The following is a 19789-nucleotide window of genomic DNA, read 5'->3' on the forward strand; positions in this document are numbered from 1 at the left end:
AAAAAGTGGAGAAAAAGTGGAGATTAAGAGGAGAAAAAGTGGAGCATAAGAGGAGAAAAAGTGGAGAAAAAAGTGGAGAAAAAGTGGAGAAAGTGGAGAAAAAAATGGAGATAAAGTGGAGAAAAAGTGGAGAAAAAGTGGAGAATAAGAGGAGAAAAAGTGGAGAAAAAGTGGAGAAAAAGTGGAGAATAAGAGGAGAAAAAGTGGAGAATAAGTGGAGAAAAAAATGGAGAAAAAGTGGAGAAAAAGTGGAGAAAAAGTGGAGCATAAGAGGAGAAAAAGTGGAGAAAAAGTGGAGAAAAAGTGGAGCATAAGAGGAGAAAAAGTGGAGAAAAAAGTGGAGAAAAAGTGGAGAAAAAGTGGAGCATAAGAGGAGAAAAAGTGGAGAAAAAGTGGAGAAAAAGTGGAGCATAAGAGGAGAAAAAGTGGAGAAAAAGTGGAGAAAAAGTGGAGAAAAAGTGGAGCATAAGAGGAGAAAAAGTGGAGAAAAAGTGGAGAAAAAAGTGGAGAAAAAGTGGAGAAAAAGTGGAGAAAAAGTGGAGAAAAAGTGGAGATTAAGAGGAGAAAAAGTGGAGAAAAAGTGGAGAAAAAGTGGAGCATAAGAGGAGAAAAAGTGGAGAAAAAAGTGGAGAAAACGTGGAGAAAAAGTGGAGAAAAAGTGGAGAAAAAGTGGAGCATAAGAGGAGAAAAAGTGGAGAAAAAGTGGAGAAAAAAGTGGAGAAAAAGTGGAGTAAAAGTGGAGAAAAAATGGAGAAAAAGTGGAGAAAAAGTGGAGATTAAGAGGAGAAAAAGTGGAGAAAAAGTGGAGAAAAAGTGGAGAAAAAGTGGAGAAAAAGTGGAGAAAAAGTGGAGCATAAGAGGAGAAAAAGTGGAGAAAAAAGTGGAGAAAAAGTGGAGAAAAAGTGGAGAAAAAGTGGAGATTAAGAGGAGAAAAAGTGGAGCATAAGAGGAGAAAAAGTGGAGAAAAAAGTGGAGAAAAAGTGGAGAAAGTGGAGAAAAAAATGGAGAAAAAGTGGAGAAAAAGTGGAGAAAAAGTGGAGAATAAGAGGAGAAAAAGTGGAGAAAAAGTGGAGAAAAAGTGGAGAATAAGAGGAGAAAAAGTGGAGAATAAGTGGAGAAAAAAATGGAGAAAAAGTGGAGAAAAAGTGGAGAGAAAGTGGAGAAAAAAATGGAGAAAAAGTGGAACACCCTTTGGTACCTTTCATGTGGCACTAAGGGGTGCTTAGCTTTGTATTTAGCCAAAAAAATGAAAAAAAAAATGACATAGGGTTCCCCCTAGTTTTGTAGCCAGCTAGGGTAAAGCAGACGGCTGCAGCCTGCAGACCACAGCTGGCAACCTCACCTTGGCTGGTAATCCAAAACTGAGGGCACCCCACGCTGTTATTTTAAATTAAATAAATAATTAAAAAAAAAAACCACGTAGGGGTCCCCCAAAATTGGATCACCAGCCAAGGTAAAGCAGACAGCTGGGGCCTGATATTCTCAGACTAGGGAGGTCCATGGTTATTGGAATCTCCCCAGCCTAAAAATAGCAGGCCGCAGCCGCCCCAGAAGTGGCGCATCCATTAGATGCGCCAATCCTGGTGCTTCGCCCCAGCTCATCCCGCGCCCTGGTGCGGTGGCAAACGGGGTAATATTTGGGGTTAATACCAGATGTGTAATGTCACCTGGCATCAAGCCCTGGGGTTGGTGAGGTCAGGCGTCTATCAGATACCCGACATCACCAACCCAGTCAGTAATAAAAAAAAATACACGACAAACACATTTTTATTTGAAAAAACACTCCCCAAAACATTCCCTCTTTAACCAATTTATTAGATTGAAAAACAAATCCAGGTCTGGTGTAATCCAAGGGGTTGCCATGACGATCCACACTGTCCCAGTCAATGAAGAGCAGGATGTTCCCCATTGGCTGGGAGAGCAGTGCAGTGACCTGAGCTAACATCAATGGGTCAGCCCAGGTCACTGCAGGGCATGAGAAGTGCTGCTGTCAGTGAGGTACATTACCTGCGCTGATCTCCAGCACACTGACAGCCCCTGTCACTGAGGTCAATGACCGGCGCCTTCACATCAAGTATCGCGAGAGGTCCGTGACGTCACCGCCAGTGTCAGTCTCGGGTCGGAAGCGAGAGGTGATGTGACAAGCGGCGGCCATGGAGGACAGTGACAGCGCTGAGGTCGGGATGGCGGGACTTCATCACCGCAGGTAAGCCGAGCGAGCGAGCGAGCGAGCGGAGCGGGCGGGCGGGCGGGCGGGCGGGGGGGGGGGGGGGGGGGGGGGGGGGGGGTGTATGTGTGTGTGTGTGTGTGTTTGTGTATGTGTATGTATGTGTACATGCCGCGGGCAGGAGGGGGTGGAGCGAGCTGAGCGGGAAAGTGTGGGCTTCCTGCACGTAACTAAGATAAACATCGGGTTACTAACCAAAGCGCTTTGCTTGGATACCCGATGTTTATCTTGGTTACCAGCTTGTGGCAGGCTGCCAGCGATGGCTCCTGCTCACTGTAGCTGTAAAAAGCCCTGCTTTTTGCTGCTAGAACCGTTCTCGAACGTATCTAGAACTATCGAGCTTTTAGCAAAAAGCTCGAGTTCTAGTTCGATCTCGAACAGCCCAAAAATCACTCGAGCCGCGAACTGGAGAACCACGAACCGCGCTCAACTCTAATGTAGAGCAGATCAGCGGAGATAAAGAACGCACATATACGTTTTTTTTTGCTGAATTCAGACTTGATGACTGCACTTTCAACAACGTTGATTAATACAGTCAAAGAATATATTATCAGCAGCACATCTCTTGTTTTTGTGCTACCGAAAACAATGATTTTTAAGCAAGTAAGAAATTATTTCTATCTAACAAACGTTTTGCTTGCTCATCAAATTCTTACTGACTTGTTCGTACAGGCTGATAATTCTCTTTCCACTTCATTCATGGACTTTGGAAACAAGGAATCATAAAATAGTTTACGTACATCAGGTCCTCAAAAGACTCCTCCTTTCATCTTGGCCTCAGAGAGGTTTGGGAACTTGGAGAACAGGTATTTCAAGCATTCCCCATCCTATGGTAGAGATTTAACAAACTGTATCAGGAGATCCAACTTGATGTGAAGAGGTGATAGAGAACTCTTTCTGGAGGAACGAGGCTTTTAATGATGACACTCTTTTCACCAGAAGTTAGGATGTCTTAAAATAGCCAGTTAGTTTTTTTTTCCACTGAAGATCTCTGAATCAAATATCTCAGCACATAAAGCATCAACTTCGGAACTGGAGGAAAACAGGTTTAGCGCCGCGCTTGAAGACCACGGACATCAGTGTTGAACACACAATTCTTTTATTTCATTTCATTCCTACGCGTTTTGGAGACCACAACTGCCTCCTTCTTCAGGGTAAAAGAACTTTACAGAAACCAAGGAGGAGCCTTTAAAAAGGGATGTACAGAAAAAAAGAAAAAAAGAGGAGGAAGAGGATCCCTGGCTATGACGTCAGTTCACCATGTGCCATAGAGCAGTGACTCATAGCCACGTGCGCCTTTTCTCTCCCAATTTAGTTAGCACATAAAGCAGGGAGACTTTGAATATCCTGGCTATTGGCCTAATAGCATCCTTAGTATTTTGAAGTCTCCTCAAATCATCCAGCGATGATCTTCATTCTTAATTTTTTTCAAGAATCAGAGACAACTTTTCATAATTTTCCTGCAGATGTACTGATTGTCCAACCGGGAGTGATGCAGATTAATTTCCATTAGGCAGCAGGGCTGCTTTTTGGCCTGATTTTAAAGAATATATAAATTAGCGCCATTGGGATGATTCCTATTTGATTTCAAATTTTCTCATGAGCCCAGGACCATCACTACAATAAACCAGAGTCCCTTCTTTAGAATAAAACAATGTGAATTCACTCTATCTATGCCTGTACCATGGAAATGATGTTCTGGGTAACAGGAGGTGTTTATTTTTGATTCTTGATCCAATTCCGCAGCATGTTTGGAAAGGCCCAAATCTCTAACAAGATCGTTTACTCTTTCTGAGTAAAACGTTGAAGCCCTCAGCCATATAAACTTCTGCTTTTTCCTCCTCCTCTTCCTTCCCCTCCTCTTCCTCCTCCTCTTCCTCCTCCTCTTTCTCCTCCTCTTTCTCCTCATCGTCCTCTTCCTCCTCTTCCTCCTCCTCTTCTTTCTCCTCTTCCTCCTCCTCCTTTTAGGCTAAGATAAATTTGTCCTTTTTATTTCAGCTATTGAAACCTTTAACGTCTATTGAACAAAAATAGCAGTTTTTACTGTGGTCCCACTGTTCATACCGCATCATTAGAACAGCAAAGCGAAAAGATGGCTTCTTGACTTTATACTACAAGCAGAGATCTTCTACCCATCTGCTGCACACCTTATGAGGAGCCTAAGCTTTGTCTTCATAACCAAGCTGCAATTTGAAGCATGCAAAATAAACTTACGTCACAAAATAACTTATATTTCTTTGTTGTGTTTTAATAGTGTATTCCCCATAAATAAAACAAATCAGCCCGTAAGAATCACACAGGCTATTAGCAGCATTTTACAAGAGTAATGTTGGAACACTAAGAGAATTGTATTGTATTTTACTGTACTGGCATGCTCGAATGCAAAACTAGTTATGATGGAGTTACTGAATGGGACACGCCAGGGCTTGTTCAGCCTGGTTGTCTCTCGCACTCCCACCACAACGTCTACCAAAAACTAAATAGAATATGACACAGCAGGAGAGATTCTGTTATGTAGTTCAAATTCCCCTCTCCCACACTATCCCTTTCACTGTCCCTAGTTCCTTCCCATTTCCTTCTTCTCTCCCCCTCACTTTCCTCCTTTTTCTTTTGTACTCCACATCTTCATTTTAGGAATCATTTTTCAATAAGAAATTTTAAAATCAGGAACAGATCACAAAAAGTTTTTTGTTCCATTACAAATTCAGCAGTTGTAAAACCAGAACACAACTTTTGCAAAAAAAAACCCTGATGTGATGGAATGTTTGTACAATTTTTCATTTATTCAGCATGCAAAAATCTCTCAGAAAGTTAAAATATCCAATGCAGTTTTTTGGTTTGCAGATCTATTTGATTGGCAAATGAGCCTTTCAAAGGAATAATCATTCACAATCATCGTCCTATCGAAATGGGCAATTAGGCAGGGTTAACTTAGCACCACCAAGACAATCATTTCGATAGCTTATTTTGAATTTTTTAATTATATATCTGCTATGTATTTAAATTTAATTTCATAATAAATATACAACTCTGGCCAAAATTAACCCCTTAGTGACGGAGCTAATTTTCACCTTAATGACCAGACCAAATTTTGCAATTCTGACCAGTGTCACTTCATGAGGTTATAACTCTGGAACGCTTCAACGGATCCCGGTGATTCTGAGATTGTTTTTTCGTCACATATTGGACTTCATGTTAGTACCAAATTTAGGACAATATTTTTTGCGTTTATTGAAGAAAAAAATTGAATATTGGCAAAAATTTTGAAAATTTAGCAATTTTCAACTTTTGAATTTTTATACCGTTAAACCAGAGATTTCTGTGACACAAAATAGTTAATAAATAACATTTCCCACTTGTCTACTTTACATCAGCACAATTTTGGAAACAAAATTTTTTTTTGTTAGGAAGTTAGAGGGGTTCAAAGTTTATCAGTGATTTCTCATTTTTACATCAAAATTTACAAAACCATTTTTTTAGGGACCACATCACATTTGAAGTGACTTCAATAGGCCTAGATGACAGAAAATACCCAAAAGTGACACCATTATAAAAACTGCACCCCCCAAAGTACTCAAAACCACATTCAAGAAGTTTATTAACCCTTCAGGTGCTTCACATGAACAAAAGCAATGTGGAATGAAAAAAAGCAAAAATTAAATTTTACCTAAAAATGTTGCTCTAACCCAAATTTATTCACTTTTAGATGAACTAACACAACAAAATGGACCCCAAAACTTGTTCCCCACTTTCTTATGAGTGCGCCGATACCCCACATGTGGTCAGAAACCTCTGTTTGGACAAATGGGAGGGCTCGGAACAGAAGGAGCAATATTTGAATTTTGGAAAGCAAATTTGGCTGAAATAGATTGCGAGCACCATGATGCATTTACAGGTCCGCTAAGGTACCTAAACAGAAGAAACCCCTCACAAGTGACACCATTTTGGAAACTAGACCCCTCAAGGCTTCTATCTAGGGGTATAGTGAGCATTTTAGATCCACAGGTACTTCACAGATTTTGTTAACGTTACGTTGCCATATTGAAAATTTTAATAATTTTCTCAAAAATGTTGCTTTAGCATCAATTTTCTCACTTTTTCAAGAGGTAATTCCAAAAATTTGACCTCAAGGTTTGTTAACCACTTTTTTATGAGCGCGGTGATACCTCACATGTGGTCTGAAACCTTTGTTTGGACAAATGGGAGGGCTTGGAACGAAAGGAGCAATATTTGAATTTTGGAAAGGAAATTTGGCTGAAAAAGATTGCGGGCACCATGTCACATTTGGAGGACCCCTAAGGTACCTAAACAGAAGAAACCCCACACAAGTGACCCCATTTTGGAAACTAGGCCCCTCAAGGAATTTATCTAGATGTTTGGTGAGTACCCTGAACCCCCAGGTGCTTCACAGAATTTTATAACGTTGAGCCATGAAAAAAAAAAAAAAAATTTTACCACAAAATTGTTATTTCAACCAGGTAGCTTTTTTTTTTACAAGAGTAAAAGGAAAAAATTCAGCATAACATTTATTGTGCAATTTCTCCTGAGTTTGGCGATACCTTATATGTGGTGGAAATCAACTGTTTGGGCGCATGGCAGGGCTCGGAAGGGAAGGAGTGCCATTTGACTGCAAAATTGGCTGGAATCAATAGCGGACGCCAGGTTGCATTTGGAGAGCCCCTGAGGTGCCTAAACAGTGGAGGTCCCCCACAAGTGACTCCATTCTGGAAACAAGACACCTCAAGGCTTTTATCTAGGTGTATAGTGAGCAGTATGAATCCACGAATACTTCACAGAATTTGATAAGCTTAGGTTGCCATATTGAAAATTTTCATTTTTTTCACAAAAATGTTGCTTCAGCATCAAATTTCTCACTTTTTCAAGAGACAACAACAAACCGTGGACCCAACAGGTTGTTATCCAATGTCTTATGAGCACAGGGATACCCCACATGTGGCCAAAAACCTCTGTTTGGATAAATGGGAGGGCTTGGAATGGAAGCAGCACCATTTGAATTCTGGAAAAGTTGAAATAAATTGCGGGCACCATGTCACATTTGCAGGGCCCCTTGGGTACCTATACATTAGAAACCCCCACAAGTGACCCCATTTTGGAAACTGGATTTTATTCAGGAGTATAATAAGCATTTTGAATCCACAGGTACTTCACAAAAATGTTGCTGTAGCAACCAATGTCTCACTTTTAGGCTATGTGGCCATGAGCCAGCGACACGGCGTCTAGTACACAGTGTCAGCCTTCCTGCAGAGATGTGAGTGTTGTCCACGCGAGAACGCAGCTGCCCATGCCCACGATTTGGGTTCAGGCCGCTGTGGAGCTCTATGCTACCTGCAGAGAACACTCATCTCCGCAGCATAAATTGACATGCTGAGGCTCGGGAAGCTGCGCCACAGGTCAGTTTATGTGGCGGAGAAAAGAAGCACATTGGGCAAGCACATTGGGCATGGGATTTCTAAAAATCCTTCCACTGTGCTTCTACTGCACAATGCAGCGTTATGGACGCAGGGAAAACACTCTGCGCCCAAAACGCTGCAAATCCCGATTGTGGGCGCACAGCCTAAAGTGCTACAATGGATGAATGGATAGATGTCAAACATATATAACGTCCCACCCCCTGCATATTCTAAGCTGGCGCCCTTTAGTGCCTTTCATGTGGCACTAAAGGGTGCCTAGCCTTGTATTTAGCCCCCCAAAAAAATAATAATTAAAATAAACGACGTGGGGTCCCCCCCATTTTTGATAGCCAGCTAGGGTAAAGCAGACAGCTGTAGCCTGCAAACCACAGCTGACAGCTTCACCTTGTCTGGTGATCAATTTGGAGGGCTCCCCAGGCGTTTTTTTAAAAAAAAAAAAAACGTGGGGTCCCCCCCAAATTAGATCACCAGCCAAGGTGAAGCGGACAGCTGGGGTCTGGTATTCTCAGGGTGGGAAGAGCCATGGTTATTGGACTCTTCCCAGCCTAAAAATAGCAGGCCGCAGCCGCCCCAGAAGTGGCGCATCCATTAGATGCGCCAATCCTGGCGCTTCGCCCCAGCTCATCCCGCGCCCTGGTGCGGTGGCAGACGGGGTAATATATGGGGTTGATACCAGCTGTAATGTCACCTGGCATCAAGCCCTGGGGTTAGTGATGTCACGGCATCTAAACAGATACCCGACATCACTAACCCAGTCAAGTAATAGACAAAAAAAAAAAGACAAAAAAAAATTTATTTGAAAAAAAAACTCCCCGAAACATTCCTCTTTCCCCAATTTATTGAAAATAAAGAAATTACGGTCGCTGTAATCCGCTGTAATCCGTGAGGTCCCACGCCGACTCTGGATCTTCTAGAATATGGGGGGCACGTTCAGGGAACGTATCCCCCATTTTCTGGAAGAGCAAGCTCTCCATGAGCAGTGTGGGTGCAGTAATCTGAGAATACTGCACTCACACTGCCCCGGTCCAACTTAGGGCAGAGTGACCTGCAGTAACCTCATTCCAGAATATGAGGGGCACGCTCACAGAACGTACCCCCCATTTTCTGGAACAGCAGTCTCTCCATGTGAGGACCACACTCCTCACATGGAGAGACTGCTGATTACTGCACTCACTCTCCCCCGGTCCACAGTGGAGCAGCCTGTGCATCAGCGACGTCAGCGTCCCTGCAAGACTGACGTCGCTGATGCACAGGCTGCTCCACTGTGGACCGGGGGAGGAATCCAGCTGACAGCCGCTGTCTGCGCATGCGCCGTCAGCATTCAAGAAGGAGGCGGCGTGATCGCGGGACGGATCACCAGACAGGTAACGTATGACCGGGGGCTGGGGGGGGGGTGATGGGGGGTGACCTAGTGGGACCTGGGGGGACTTGGGGACACCTTTCTGCCGCATGTGACGTGTCACATGCGGCAGAAAGAGCAGAATGAATGCGGGGGAGGGGGGGTGGCTCTGGAGACCCGGAGGGGGCTCCGGTGACCAGAGGGCTCCGGTGGACCGGAGGAGGGGTCAGGGGGAGGACATTTCCCTCCGATCTGAAATGTTTGATCATTTCAGATCGGAGGGAAATGAATGCAGAGCCGGCGGCGGCAGTTTTCAGCGCGCGTCGGCGCCATCTTGCACGCTCCGGAGGGGGGCTCTGAAGAACTGGAGGGGGCTCCAGGGACCAAAGAGCTCCGGTGTACCGGAGGAGAGGTCAGGAGGGGGACATTTCCCTCCGATCTGAAATGTTTGATCATTTCAGATCGGAGGGAAATGAATGCAGAGGCGGCGGCGGCGGCGGGAGTTTTCAGCGCGCGTCGGCGCCATCTTGGATTTTCCGGAGGGGGGGGGGGGGGTTGGATGGATTTCTCCGGTACCGGGGGCTTTGGGGGCACTAAGGGCTCACATTTATTTCTCATCTGACATGTTTGATCACGTCAGATGAGAAATAAATAAATTTTACCAGCCATTTTTTTTTTTTTTATGTTGTCGCCGGTATACGGTGTATACCGGCGATCGCATTAACGGGGTGCATACAAAACACCCCGATTCATAATCTGGGGGGTCTCAGCTACCCCCGGTAGCTGAAACCCCCGAGATTTTTCATCACTGGGGGGCGCTACAGGGTTTTTCCGGCCTGACGTCTCAAGACGTCGGAACAGAATAAGTACCCTGTTTTTCCGACGTCTTGAGACGTTAGGCCGTCGCTATGGGGTTAAGAGACCACTTCCAAATTGTCAGTTTTTCTGATTTTTCTCTTTATAGGTATATTTTTGAGTAAAATGTAAATTGTTTTTTTATTCTATAAACTACTAACAACTTCTCTCCGAATATCCAAGCAAAAAATTTTGTATTTATTTTCTGAAAATGAGAAATGGTCAAAATAACAAAACAATGCATTGCTTTCAGACCTTAAATAATGCAAAGAAAACAAGTTCATAATCATTTAGAAACAACAATACTAATAATGTTTTACCTCAGTAAGAGTTTACAAATCAATATTTTGTGGAATAACCATGATATTTAATTACAGTTTTAATGCGTCTTGGCATGCTTTCAACCAGTCTTTCACACTGCTTTTGGGTGACCTTATACCACTCCTGGTGCCAAAATTTAAGCAGTTCTTCTTTGTTTGATGGCTTGTGACTATCCATCTTCCTCTTGATTGCATTCCAGAGGTTTTCAATGGGGTTGAGGTCTGGAGATTGGGCTGGCCCTGACAGGGTTTTGATGTGCTGGTCCTTCATCCACACATTGACTGACCTAGCTGTATGGCATGGAACATTGTCCTGCTGGAAAAAACAGTCCTCAGAGTTGTGGAACATTGCCTGAGCAGAAGAAATCAACTGTTTTTCCAGGATAACCTTGTATGCGGCTTGATTCATACGTCTTTCGCAAAGTTTAATCTGCCCAATTCCAGGTTTGCTGAAGAATCCCCAAATCATCACCGATCCTCCACCAAATTTCACAGTGGGTTTAAGACACTGTGGCTTGTATGCCTCTCCAGGTCTCCGTTTAACCATCAGAAGACCAGGTGTTGGGCAAAGCTGAAAATTTGTCTCATCAGAGAAGATTAACTTAAGGCTACTTTACATGCTGTGATATTGGTCCCGATATCGCTAGCGTGGGTACCTGCCCCCATCTGTTGTGCAACACGGGCAAATCGCTGCCCGTGCCGCACAACATCGCGCAGACCCGTCACACATACTTACCTGCTCGGCGACGTCGCTGTGACCGGCGAACCGCCTCCTTTCTAAGGGGGCGGTCCGTGCGGCGTCACAGCGACGTCACTGAGCGGCCGCCCAATAGAAGCGGAGGGGCGGAGATGAGTGGCCGGAACATCCCGCCCACCTCCTTCCTTCCTCATAGCGGCCGGGAGGCAGGTAAGGAGAGGTTCCTCATTCCTGCGGCGTCCCACATAGCGATGTGTGCTGCCGCAGGAGCGACGAACTACATCGTTACTGTTGCAGTAACGATAATCGAGAATGGACCCCCATGTCACCGATGAGCGATTTTGCACGTTTTTTTGCAACGATGCAAAATCGCTCATCGGTGTCACACGCAGCAACATCGCTAATGTGGCCGGATGTGCGTCACAAATTCCGTGACCCCAACGACTCCGCATTAGCGATGTCGCAGCATGTAAAGCCCCCTTAACTCTAGAAATTGGGTAGGATTTGGGCAGATTAAACACTGCGAAGGACTCTTAATTTTTGCCAGAGCTGTACGCTGTAGATTATATCATTAAAAAGGAATAAAAAATGTGAATAACTCTAAAAACACAATAGTCCCGTAGAGAGAAACTACTCCAAAATCGGCTTCAGGTAGAAAGCTGTCCCACTGTCACATTCATGTCCTCTTATCAAAATTTGGACCCGATGAGGATTGTGTGGTTCTCTGGTTTGCCATCCTGACCCTGGGTGTTGAAATGAAAGTGAATGTTTATTTCTGGACAGTTTTATATAATTAACATTTGATAAAACAGAAGTCTTAGGTGAAAAGAAATGAATAATGTGCAGCATAGAATAAAGAAAGCACTGTGGATTGGGAAATGTCCATGTATCAGATTCCGAGGCTGGCTAATGTCTGCAATCTTATGTCTTTGGTAAACATGGCAATGATTTAGATCCAGACTTTACCTCATAATTGTAAGTGACAGTTGTTTAAATAGGGTAATAGGTGCAGTTCACAACTATGAGGACAGGAATGGAAGTGTTGTTTTTCAGTTTCCGTGACTTTCTCCTTGCACCTCTGGTTCTCTTTAATTTTAACCGCCAGTCGATCTGCTGCTTTATTTCTGGAATCAGGTCAATGTTAATCCCTTCTATGATTTAGAGCTCAAAATTGGGAGTGCTCTGACTTTAATCTAGCGATTAATGATGCAAACTGTAACACTGGGCATAGACTATATACAATCACCTATGTATGTTTTGTATGGATATGTCCTTTCGGTATATACTAAGATCAGTGGCAGGAGGTGATCAGCCTTTCTGTTTTCTGTTATGAATAATGCATACATTTATTTTTAAAAGTTGATCTTTTTTCGACAAAAAATTGGGATATCTACAATCCAGTGATTAAATAATGAAGTACACTTCTGTGTATATCTCAATACAGAGACAATCACATACAGTATGCATCCACTCAAACATAATGCCTGCTAATGCAAATCCTGATGATTTAACGATTATTATTACGGATTCCACAATCTTGGGGCTGAATTTTTTCATTATGTACTGATGCCTGTGCCTGTAGGTATAACAAAAATATATATCCGGCACACCACAATGTAAGAGAGGAATCTTAGAATTGGTTTGAAAAAAACGTGGATTTATTGTGTATGTACAAGAAAGTCCGTCCAACGTTTCGATCCAAAAGGATCTTTCACAGGGACAATGGGACCTGAAGTATAAAAGGATTGTCAAATTGTATCAGTACAGGTGATGATGGTCATCAGATTATATCAGAAGGATGCGTAAGCGGTCTCAGTGGTTCTACTTAGAGATATAGTGCTAGGGGAGTGTCCAACAAGAACGTGTTGTAGTCTTGTGTATGACAGGGAAGAATCCGGATCAACGGAGCTAATAAATGTTAGTCACACAATATCGGATGGGAGAACCGATCATGCCCCAGAGGAGTCACATTAATGTAATTCTTTTATATTACGTGATCGGAGAGGGGGAAACCTTGCTAGTAGGTAGGGCATTAATATTAAACGTGAAGTAAGACTCTGAGGGTCACTGTTTAGTGCGTATCACTGGGTATATGTCTGGTCTGTAAGTAAGGGTTTCGCTGAAAAGACATATAATAATTCCCTGTAGGAGAAGAGTCCGATTTGTCTAAGGGAAAATCCCCTATAGCAAACAGAGCAGGAATGCTTCCAGGGAGGAGGAATGGCAGTGCTGCCGGCTGAAATTAGGTAAGCGGAAGCCTGCAACTGCGTTGGTGGGAATGTGGATCTCCAGCGATGGCGTCATCGCTGGAGATCCACATTCCCACCAACGCAGTTGCAGGCTTCCGCTTACCTAATTTCAGCCGGCAGCACTGCCATTCCTCCTCCCTGGAAGCATTCCTGCTCTGTTTGCTATAGGGGATTTTCCCTTAGACAAATCGGACTCTTCTCCTACAGGGAATTATTATATGTCTTTTCAGCGAAACCCTTACTTACAGACCAGACATATACCCAGTGATACGCACTAAACAGTGACCCTCAGAGTCTTACTTCACGTTTAATATTAATGCCCTACCTACTAGCAAGGTTTCCCCCTCTCCGATCACGTAATATAAAAGAATTACATTAATGTGACTCCTCTGGGGCATGATCGGTTCTCCCATCCGATATTGTGTGACTAACATTTATTAGCTCCGTTGATCCGGATTCTTCCCTGTCATACACAAGACTACAACACGTTCTTGTTGGACACTCCCCTAGCACTATATCTCTAAGTAGAACCACTGAGACCGCTTACGCATCCTTCTGATATAATCTGATGACCATCATCACCTGTACTGATACAATTTGACAATCCTTTTATACTTCAGGTCCCATTGTCCCTGTGAAAGATCCTTTTGGATCGAAACGTTGGACGGACTTTCTTGTACATACACAATAAATCCACGTTTTTTTCAAACCAATTCTAAGATTCCTCTCTTACATTGTGGTGTGCCGGATATATATTTTTGTTATACTGGACTTATTATTCCAGAGCACCCCCACGTCGAGTGAGCCAGGTCTATCTCTACATTTTTGTGCCTGTAGGTAGACCCAATGGATTTTGTCATTCAGCACAGTGAGCATTTCAAAGAACAATCCAGTTATGTAAAGATGTATTTCTGCTAGATGCTTCTCTGTAGCATTAAAATTAAAGGGGGTGTCCAATGAAAACAAGTCATCACCTATCCACAAGATAGATGATGACTTGCAGACACATGTGGTTATGACCACTGGGATCCACACTGACCGTGAAAAAGGGGAAATGTTATCCCCTTCATAATATAAGTGACATGTCAGTAGTGTGACTGTTACTTCATGGTTTTCTCCATTGAGGTGCAAGAAAAAGCTGAGCGCCGCTCCATATGGAATGAATGGAGCCACAGTGAAGCATCTGCACTGCCACTCTTTCCTAATGGCGACAAAAGTTTGCTATTTTGCTTATCGGTGCACGTTCCAATGGTTGTACCTGCACCGATCTACACATTATCACTTATCCTGTGGGTAGGTGTTAACTTTCATGACCACTGTACTGCCTCTGACTGTAACACTTGGCCTAAGCTTGGTTTATTTAGGATGACTTATGAGGGATAATGGTTTTTGATCTCACCTAAAGGTCCTAAAAGTCAGTTACATGACAGAATCAGTGTGGTAGAGCTAGAAAAAAGCGCAAATAGAGTCTTAACTGTGGAAGTGGAGAAAATAAAGTGCCAATGCACTCACCTGGCCTGGTTGTGAAGGCACAACATCTTTGAAAAATTCACTGAAAAAAGACTTCTGCGGGTCCACAGTAAGGGCTAAGCCACACGGCGAGAAAAACAGTGCGAGTGGAGTGCGATAAAACATCGCATTCCCCTCGGACCAATTCTAGCCTGTGTGTCAGCACACATGGGCGATTATTTTCTCAGCCCTAATCGGACTGAGAAAACAATCGCAGCATGCTGCGATTGTAAGCTGAGTCTCTTTCTCTCGCACCCATTCAAGTGAATGGGGCGAGAGAAAAATCGCACTGCACTCGCGGTACACCGGTGTACTGCTAGTGCAGTGCGAGAATGGCAATAGCCGGCTACGCAGTAGAGAGGGAGAGAAATCCCTCCCTCTCCTCCTGAGTGCCGGCCCGCCCCCCGCAGCTGAGGTCTGCTCGCACGAACGGACCTCAGTTGCAAGGACACAGGCATGACACTCGGCTCTGCTGTACTGCCAGCACGAGCCGAGTGTCATGCAAGTGGATCGCAGTAGTGCCCGTGTGGCCCCAGCCTAAATGTGCCAATGTGGCCAAGAGAAGGTTCCAGGATCCTTAGATGGGCACTGCTGCTTCACGCCAAGGCTACAAACTTCACCCTCTACGATCACACAGACCAGTGCATCGTAGTTTATCCTGATGAAGACAGTGGTGGGTTTTCAAATGCATAGACACCAATAAACTGCATGTTTTCCACATCACTCTTCTGAGCTCTTTCCCATCGCTGGCAGTGCGGATCACATCACATCCACTCTCTCCCTTCATTCATCCCATGACAGAAGCAGTGATCGGTTTTACCGAGACCACAGCACAACCAAAGATCCGCTGTAGAGTCCTAACCGGAAACTACTAGACATAACAAACTGGAAAATAGGTGTGAGACATTTTGTTTTTTAATAACGCATATAGTTATAATAAGATCACATGTGTTACATCATCAATAACCATAGTAGGCAAAAGCCTAAGGCCTTTCTTATAAAATATATTATATTCTCTCTTTATTCTAAGGGGTGCTTTACACGTTGCGACATCGCTACCGATATATCGTCGGGGTCACGTCGTTAGTGACGCACATCCTTTGCCGGTAGCGACATCGCAACGTGTAAATCCTAGGTGCGACGATGAACAAGCACAGAAGCGTACAATATCGCTGATCTGTGTAACGTCGTTCATTTCCATAATGTCGGTTCGACCGCAGGTACGATGTTGTTTGTTGTTCCTGCAACTCCACACATCGGTGTGTGTAAATCCGCAGGAGCGACAAACATCTCCTTACCTGCATCCCGACGGCAATGCGGAAGGGAGAAGGTGGGCAGGATGTTATGTCCCGCTCCTCTGCTTCTATTGGCCGACCGATTAGTGACGTCGCGGTGACATCGCTGTGACGCCGAACGCACCTCCCCCTTGAAGGAGGGATTGTTTGGCAGTCACAGCGACGTCGCCGAGCAGGTATGTGCGTCTGAAGCTGCCATAGCAATAATGTTTGCTACAGCAGCAATCACCACATATCGCATGTGCGACGGGGGCGGGTGCTATCGCGCTGGACATCGCTAGTAATTGCTAGCGATGTCGCAACGTGTAAAGCCCGCCTAAGTCTGGGTTCAGATGTGCATATTCCATGATCCATGTACAGACCACAATGCACAGACTTAAGGGTGCTTTAGCGATTGCTAGTGATGTCGAGCACGATAGCTCTTGCCCTCGTCGCTCGTGTGACATCTGGTGCTCGCTGCCATAGCGAACATTATCTCTACGGCAGCGTCACACGCACATACCTGGTTAGTGACGTCGCTGTGACCGCCGAACAATTCCTCCCTAAAGGGGAGGTGCGTTCGGCGTCATAGCGAGGTCACTGCGGTGTCACTAAGTGGCCGGCCAATAGAAGCGGAGGGGCGGAGATGAGCGGGATGTAACATCCCGCCCACCTCCTTCCTTCCGCATTGCCGGTGGACACAGGTAAGGAGATGTTCGTCGCTCCCGCGGTGTCACACATAGTGATGTGTGATGCTGCAGGAACGACGAACAACATCATACCGGTGGCTGCAGCGATATTAAGGAAATGAACGACGTGTCAGCGATCACCGTTTTGGAATGATTTTGCGATCCTTGATCGTCGCTCATTAGTGTTACACGCTGCGATGTCGCTACCGGCGCCGGATGTGCGTCACTAACGACGTGACCCCGATGATATATCGGTAGCGATGTCGCAGCGTGTAAAGCACCCCTGTGAGTCTACTGAGCCGAATTTACAGCCTCGTATGTGCCTATGAGCCATTCAGCTCGGGAAACCCGCGAACTGTCCAGGCATTGCAGTCTGTATAGCGATCTTATTATTGGAATCACTCTGTCTAGAATGCCATTCCAATATTACAATATGACAGCCAGGAAACATCCCTCTAGCTTCTAGGGATACTGTCTACGGGCTGCCAACCAGAAGCTGCAAACAATTGATGTTACCTTGCATTCATATTAATGGAATGATAAGGCTATATCAGTTTGACATTTTTAACATATTAGTTTAAATTTACCAAAAGTATAATGTCATATAAGACTTTTCTGATTTTCTCCTTTAAAACCTGATGTATGTGTCTGTTCACACATAATGGTTTTGAGATTGTTGGATGAATTATAGAATTTCTTGGCTCTACAGAATTCTGTTATAACAAAAATAACTATTTTCCTGTGTGTTTTTCCTGCAGGGCATCCATCTTGACATCCTGCCAGCTGTTCTTCGAGCTCGCTGATTACTCATCCTTCTGTAATTACCTCAGCTGACTACAGGGTATCAATTAAATAAATCTCTCAGCAAGTCTTGGGAACGGGTTAATCCTGGAGTCTACAACACAAAGGATATACAAAGCATATTTCTATGTCTGTCAAAAATATATCATTTGGATCATAAGTGCTTGCATTGGACGCAATTCAATGGCAGCTAGCTTTTATTTGGACACTGTTCAAGTTAATGGATGCCATATGCCTGTCTTGATGAACATTCAACGCTGTCGGTGAGTTTGGTATATGAAGGCAAACCATCGATCGTTGACTGTACATCACGGCAAGACTGATTACTCCTGTTTTTGTCTCTTATTTTTCTTTATGGATTTTTTACCCTATATTGATGATTTTCTGAAAAGAATAATTCTTGTCTTAACAGTCCCCTATTTGCCAACAAAATTCAAAATTTTTATCAAGGGATGATAGTAATGTATCGATAAGAACACAAAATAGGATGGGAATGCTAAAGGCAGAATAAATACAGTGATGCTTCAAGGGGTTGTCTGAAGAAACTATCCTTATTTTTACAATCCAAGTTAGAAAAAAGCCAGCATCCACCAATGATCGTCATAAAAACCTTCACTTTATTTATTCCATAAATTTAAAACATAGACTCTGTCTGGACTACACATTTCGAGCAGAAGTGCTCTTACTCATGACACATTTTTTTTTACACCAGAATTCACAAACCCTCAACCATCAGTGGTTATTGCCAGGTCCAGGATGCCACTATTGTAGAGAAAATCAATCATCATACGGCAGCCGTTCATGGCCCGATACACCTGAGCATGAGCTGCTCCGTGTTTATGGCTTTTTGTTCTGTTTTTTAGGAAATGGACCAAAGTGGGTGAACCCTCTCTAATCTCCATGTGTTGCAAGAAGTAACATAACATATGAACAGGCATTGTCTAAGGGGAGTAACCTCTCTCAGGCTTTGTTCTCATCTGCATTCTTTATTTATGTGTTCTACTCCATTAAATGAAAAAAGTGCCATCAAGACAGGCACTTGATTGGTCCCATTGATTAGGGTCTGCCATGTTTTGTACTGGATGAAAAAGTGTAGCATTTTGAGCTATTTTATCTAGTATTTTTTATGAAATCTACATTTGAGTCTTCATTGTAGATGTTAATAGAGGAGAAGATGAATGTGTGAGCACATTGTGAGACTTTTTATATCATTAATATATGCCCTTCAAACCTATATGATATTTGTATGACTAAGAGATAAAATATAACAGATTGTTATAATCTTTGACATAACTGGGATAATCACCTATGATGGATGATAACTATAGGGATTCATGTTCATTTAATTCACTTGTCAAAGCATTCACTGTATATTGTCTATGTTCATATGTGATTGAGTTTTGGATATTTTTCTATCACTAAGGACAATATGTACATATTCAGATTTGTAATACCAGTTTGAACTTCTCTGAGTGACTGCCGTAACCCATAAGTCAATGATATACTAAAAGCTGCTTACTGTACAGGCTTTCTATGTCCCTATTCTGCTTTTATTTCTTCAGTCTTAAGGTTTGGTAGGAAAAAAATCAAGAAAACAAAATGGAAGGTCACAATTAACATTCATTGCTGTCGGTGGGTTGAGTTAGAAGAATAAACTCGCTGAACGATGAATGCAACTGTGTCCCTTTTTCTTTTTACAGAAGCTATGGTTTCCAATATGGATTATGGATTCAAAAATTTGAAACAAATATTGTATCAACCAAATCTTTATCAATATGTTTTTTAATGTAGTATGCTGAAGCTGTATTAAAATATTTATCGATTGTTGTTTTTCAAGGTTTCCAGTGTGGCTTCGGTCCTCTTCTATGTCACATGAGCTCTCCTCTTCTTTTTTTACATATACTCACTAGTTTATTGAATATTGACTGCATCAAATAAAATTTTCTACAAATTGTCCAATGGTATTGTACATTAATCTTTAATCCTGGAAGCATCTAGTGTAACTTGAACTATTTTCACATGTAATTACTCTAAGTAATCTTCAGACTTTTAAAGAGAACTTCTCAGTTGATTCACGCTGCCAAAAACCATAGGCAACACAAATCATAGTTGGGCTGCGTGATTCCAGCCATGTATATTCTTCTTTGAAATGATCCAGCTTTTCAGAAAAAACATAGTTTGAAAAGACGTCCAGAGACTATAGGCTGTGACCAGTCTGGCGCTGCCACTGGCTGGCTTTTCCCCCCGCCATTCTAGTTGATTGACAGATCTTTACCATGTACACTGATGAGCAAAAGGGTAACAATGTTTTGAACTTTTGACTTTCAGGCTCCATATCTCACCCTTCACTACAGCTTTGTGTGTGAGACAAGCTTCATTTTATAGACAATCATCTTT

General features: G+C 43.3%; 1 long non-coding RNA gene across 1 annotated transcript in view; it reads left to right on the top strand.

The window, feature by feature from the left end:
* LOC142249322 (uncharacterized) overlaps positions 1-17504 on the top strand; it is a 126579-nt gene extending 109075 nt beyond the window's left edge. The window contains exon 3 of the long non-coding RNA XR_012725030.1: positions 17350-17504. This is a non-coding gene — a long non-coding RNA (uncharacterized LOC142249322). The remainder of the gene's footprint in view (positions 1-17349) is intronic.
* The last annotated feature ends 2285 nt before the right edge of the window (positions 17505-19789 follow it).

Source organism: Anomaloglossus baeobatrachus, chromosome 8 (assembly GCF_048569485.1).
Source record: "Anomaloglossus baeobatrachus isolate aAnoBae1 chromosome 8, aAnoBae1.hap1, whole genome shotgun sequence".
In the NCBI taxonomy this organism is placed as follows: Eukaryota; Metazoa; Chordata; class Amphibia; order Anura; family Aromobatidae; genus Anomaloglossus; species Anomaloglossus baeobatrachus.